The following is a 6,000-nucleotide window of genomic DNA, read 5'->3' as shown; positions in this document are numbered from 1 at the left end:
TTCCAGAGCTGCCGGGAATCTCTTAGATGGCCACTGCATTACGCATTCCTTTGGTTCCCCTACAGTCACCAATTCCAGTTCGAGCCCTGGATAATCATCCAATAGGAACAGGGCTCGTACATCACATTACTGTTCCTGTTTCTTTGCTGACCCATGACACTCATTCAGAACAGATCACTTTCTTGATTATAGACACCTCCACGCACCCCATTGTTTTATGTCTCCCCTGATTGAGTTTGCATAACCCAGTTATTTCCTGGTCCGAGAGGAGACTGCTGGGTTGGCAGGAGTGTCAGGGGAGGTGTCTCGCGGTGTCTGTCACGTCACTACGGTGGAAAGTCTGTACTGTGCTCCTCAAGTGGACTTACCGGAGGAGTACCAGGATCTGCACAGGGTTTTCTCAAAGACGCAGGCTACACGCCTGCCTCCCCATCGCCTCTGGGACTGTGCCATTGACCTATTGTCTGACGCAGCCCTCCCGAGAGGACATGTCTATCCCCTCTCCTATGCGGAGACCGAGGCCATGGAGACCTATGTACAGGAGAGTCTCCAGCAGAGTTTTATCCGCCCCTCTAAGTCACCATCCTCCTCAAGCTTATTTTTTGTCAAGAAGAAACATGGGGGGACTGCACCCCTGCATTGATTATTGAACACTGAACAAGGCCACCATCATGTTCAGCTATCCTTTACCCCTCGCCCTAACCATCGTCGAACAAATGCACGGGGCGCAGTACTTCATGAAGCTGGGCTTGAGGAGCGCCTACAATCTGGAGCGCATTCGTGCAGGCAATGAATGGAAGACTGCTTTTTTCATGAACACAGGTCATTTTACGAGTGTCTCATAATGCCCTTTGGAATGTCGAATGCTCCTTCAGTCTTCCAGACCTTCATCAACAAAGTGTTTCGGGACATGCTGGGATGGGGCGTAGTGGTCTATATAGACAACGTTTTGGTCTATTCTTCTGACCATGTCCAGCATGTCTCGTTAGTCAGGTCTGTGCTGAGAAGACTGTTGGAGCATGATCTATATGTTAAACAGGAGAAAAGTTTGTTTTTCCATCGGTCCGTGTCTCAACGCCACGGAAGGAGTGGAGATGGAGGAGCAACAAGTCAGCGCAGTCAGGTCATGGCCCATCCCCAATTCCGTAAAAGCAATTCAGCGATTCCTGGGGTTCGCCACCTATTTCCAGAGGTTCATCCGGGGCTTCAGCACGGTGGTCGCGCCTCTTACCTCCCTGCTGAGAGGAGGTCCCCAGCGGCTTCTTTGGATGGCGGAGGCGGAGAGGGCGTTCGAGACGCTGAAGGCACTTTTCACCACTGCTCCCGTGTTGGCACATCCCGACCCCTCACTCCCCTTCATCGTAGAGGTGGATGCCTCTGAAGTAAGATATATGGCGCAGTGCTGTCCCAGTGTACCGGGGACCCCTCCAAAGCTGCGGTCCTGTGCTTTCTCCTTTAAGCTGCTGAGCCCCGCCCAGTAGAACTACGACGTAGGAAACGGGAACTTTTGGTAGTCAAGAAGGCTCCGAAGGCATGGAGGCACTGGCTGGAGGGGTCCAAACAGCTTTCCCGGTGTGGACAGACCACCGCAACCTGGAGTACATTAGGGTAGCGAAGAGGCTAAACACGAGACAAGCCAGGTGGGCTCTATTCTTCGCCAGGTTCCAATTCACAATTTCCTATAGGCCAGGCTCGAAGAATGTGAAGGCGGACGCCCTGTCTCGCCTCTATGACGTAGAGGAGAGGCAGGGAGAGGAGATCCCCATCATCGCGCCAATGGTATGGGATGTGAACGCCGACATACGGAAGGCCCTGCATACGGAACCCGCACCTGCACAGTGCCCGGAGAACCGCGCCTACGTGCCCACAGGTGTGCGGAAGCGCCTCCTTTCCTGGGCACTGTGTCGGGTCATGCTGGGATAGGCCATACCATCGCCTGCCTAACGGAAAAGTACTGGTGGCCCACCTTGGCTAGGGACATCCTGGTTTATGTCTCTTCCTGCTCCATCTCTGTTCAGTCAAAGACACCCAGACACCTCCCTTATGGAAAGCTCCTTCCCCTGCCGGTTCCTCAACGACCCTCGGTGGACTTTGTCACTGACCTTCCCCCCTCCCAGGGGAACACCACCATTCTCATCGTTGTGGACCGGTTTTCCAAAGCTTGTCGCCTCCTTCCTCTGCTTGGGATTCCGTTGGCCATGCAATCTGCTGAGGCTCTTTTTATGCACATCTTTCGGCACTACGGGATCCCGGAGGATATTGTGTCAGATCGTGGCCCTCAGTTCACCTCACAGTTATGGAAGGCGTTCATGGAACGCCTGGGGGTCATGGTCAGTCTCACCTCCGGGTATCGGCCTCAAGCTAATGGGCAGGTGGAGAGGGTCAACCAGGAGTTGGGCAGGTTCCTGCGCTGTTACTGTCAGGATCGGCCGGGGGAGTGGGCAGATTTTCTACCTTGGACGGAGTAGTGCAGAATTCCCTCCGCCACTCCTCCACTAACCTCACTCCTTTCCAGTGTGTGTTGGGGTATCAGCCGGCCCTGGCACCTTGGCATCCGAGCCAGATCGAGGCTCTTGTGGGGGATCAGTGGTTTCAGCGAGCTGAGGAGATCTGCAACGCTGCGTATCCTCGTCTCCAGCCCTCGTCTCCAGTGTGTTGGCACAATGAACAAGCCGACTGCCACCGCAGTGAGGTGCCTGTTTCCTCCCCAGGTGACCGGGTCTGGCTCTCCACCCGGAACCTACTACTCCACCTGCCCTGCAGGAAGCTGACCCCACGGTTTTTTGGCCGTTTAAAACCTCTTCGGGCTAGGGGCAGTATTTTCACTTCCGGATGAAAGCGTGCCCAAAGTAAACTGCCTGCTACTCAGGCCCAGAAGCTAGGATATGCATATAATTGGTACACTTAGATAGAAAACATTCTAAAGTTTCTGAAACTGTTCGAATAATGTCTGTGAGTATAACAGAACTGATATGTCAGGCAAAAACGTGAGAAAAATCCATCTAGGAAAGAAAAATTGAGGTCACTCTCTTTTCAATGGATTTTCGATGGGGATCTAGATTTCTAAGGCACTTGCTTGCAGTTCCTATCGCTTCCACTAGATGTCAACAGTCTTTAGAAATTGGTTGATGTTTATCTTTTGAGAAATGAAGAAGGATGGCTGTTCAGAACGAGGGTCGACTCTAGTGTACTGTTTGTTAGGGGAGCGCGACCTGAAAGCTCGCTCCACTTTGTTTTTGTCCGGTATTGAACACAGTTTATCCCGTCTTAAATTTGATCTATTATTTACGTTAAAAAATACATAAAGTTGTATTAGGAAAGTTGTTTGAAATGTTCGGAACAAGTTTACAGATGACTTATTAGATATTTTGTACTCATGTTGCGCGAGTTGGAACCAGTATTTTTCTGGATCAAACGCACCAAAGAAATTGACATTTTGAAGATATAACGACAGAATTTATCAAACAAAAGGACCGTTTGTGATGTTTATGGGACATATTGGAGTGCCAACAAAAGAAGATCTTCAAAGGTAAGGCATGAATTATATTGTTATTTTTGCGTTTTGTGTCTCGCCTGGCAGGTTGAAATATGAATGTCATGTATCTGACACGTTGGCTGGATTAACAACAAGTGTAGCTTTAATTTGGTGCATTGCATGTGTGATTTCATGAAAGTTTAGTATTTATAGTAATTTAATTTGAATTTGGCTCTCTGCATTTCACCGGATGTTGTCGAGCGGTTCCGCTAGTGGAACGTCTAGCCGTAACAGGTTTTAAAGTCCTGAGGAGGCTTAATGAGGTAACGTAACATTTACAACTCCTAGTTGATTAACGCATTAACCCAAGCTTTCACGTGTCTCTCCTCAGGCCAGTGGTGCCTGGTTCCCTTGCTGAGGCTGGTCCCAGTGATGGCTCGTCTCCTCCTCTGGACATCGAGGGAGCTCCGGCGAACTCGGTCCGGGAGGTCCTGGATTTCGAGGCGTCGGGAGGGTCGTCTCCAGTACCTCATCGACTGGGAGAGGTACGGCCCAGAGGAGCAGTGCTGCGTTCCTGTGGTGGACATCCTTCGCTGACCAGGGATTTTCACCGTTGGCGCCCAGATCAACCCCGCCCCCCCGCGCCCCTATGGTCGTCCCCGAGGCCAGTGTCGCATCGGAGGGGGGAGGGGAGGGGGGTACTGTCACGGATCCCCTCGGTACTGCTGCTCATTCTGTTCACCAGTTCCGGAGGTCAACGTCACCAGCTTTCTAGGCTTCACTGAACGGGTTTCATTATCATCAACCCCAGACGGTCTTGTCTGATTACACACACCTGGTTCCCATTTCCCCTGATTTGTATGTTATATAAATTATATGCCCTCTGTTCCCTCTGTCTTTGTCGGTTATTTTTCCCATGTCTGTTGGTCGTGTGAGTACCTATGCGTTGGTGCAGCTATTATGCTGCGTGCTTTATATATTGTGTATTATCGTCCCGTGTCCTCTTTTGTTTGGGTACAAACAAGTGTTTTGTATACGTGTTTGTTTTGGGTGTATTAAAAAACCCTATTGTGTATTCCTGCGCCTGTCTCCAAATCCTTTATACCACACTATAAAAGTAATGTGATGGACCTGACTCCCAATGGGCAAGATTTACAACAGATTTTCTCCTGAAGTTTGTTTCTATTACTTTCTACTTTGAAAACGTATACAGTACCAGTCAAAAGTTTGGACACACCTACTCATTCAAGGGTTTTTCTATATTTGGACTATTTTCTACATTGTAGAATAATAGTGAAGACATCAAAACTATGAAATGACACATATGGGAACATGTGGTAACCAAAAAAGTGTTAAACAAATATTATATTTGAGATTTTCAAAGTAGCCACCCTTCGTATTGACAGCTTTGCACACTCTTGGAATTCTCTCAACCAGCTTCATAAGGAAGCAGTCACATGGAATGCATTTCAATTAACAGATGTGCCTTCTTAAAAGTTAATTTGTGGAATTTCTTTCCTTCTTAATGCGTTTCAGCCAATCAGTTGTGTTTTGACAAGATAGGGTTGGTATACAGAATACAGCCCTATTTGGTAAAATACCAAGTCCATATTATGGCAAGGAGAGATCAAATAAGCAAAGAGAAATGACAGTCCGTTACTTTAAGACATGAAGGTCAGTCAATACGGAACATTTCTAAAACTTTGAAAGTTTCTTCAAATGCAGGTGCAAAAACCATCAAGCGCTATGATGAAACTGGCTCTCGTGAGGACTGCCACAGGAAAGGAAGACCTAGAGTTATCTCTGCTGCAGAGGATAATTTCATTTGAGTTACCAGCCTCAGAAATTGCAACCCCCCCCAAATTTTGCGGGGTTTTTCAACAGGACAATGACCCAAAACACCTCCAGGCTGTGTAAGGGATATTTGACCAAGAAGGAGAGTGATAGAGTGCTGCATCAGATGACATGGCCTCCACCATCACCCAACCTCAACCCAATTGAGATGGTTTGGGATGAGTTGGACTGCAGAGTGAAGGAAAAGCAGCCAACAAGTGCTCATGTGGGAACTCCTTCAAGACTATTTTAAAAAAGCATTCCCGGCGAAGCTGGTTGAGAGATTGCTAAGAGTGTGCAAAGCTGTCAAGGCAAAGGGTGACAACTTTGAGGAATATCAAATATAAAATATATTTTGATTTTTTTTAACCCTTTTTTGGTTTCTAGATGATTCCATATGTGTTATTTCATAGTTTTGATGTCTTCACTATTATTCTACAATGTAGAAAATAGTAAAAATAAAGAAAAACCCTGAAAATAGTAGGTGTGTCCAAACTTTTGACTGGTACTGTAAGTACAACAGGAATGCAAAATACGAATACGATTTCAGTTGGTTTACAGCATTTCCATCGACATTCTGACAGTAAGCATGGTGACACCTTCGAAGATGCTCTGTCATTCACCTAAGCTCAAAACAACACTGCAAGAAGCCATAGTGGAAGGGCTTAGTGAAGGACAATACACACAGAAGG

The sequence above is a fragment of the Oncorhynchus mykiss genome, chromosome 6 (assembly GCF_057628025.1).
Source record: "Oncorhynchus mykiss isolate SJ-2025 chromosome 6, ASM5762802v1, whole genome shotgun sequence".
Taxonomy (NCBI): domain Eukaryota; kingdom Metazoa; phylum Chordata; class Actinopteri; order Salmoniformes; family Salmonidae; genus Oncorhynchus; species Oncorhynchus mykiss.
This window is presented reverse-complemented; position numbering follows the sequence as displayed.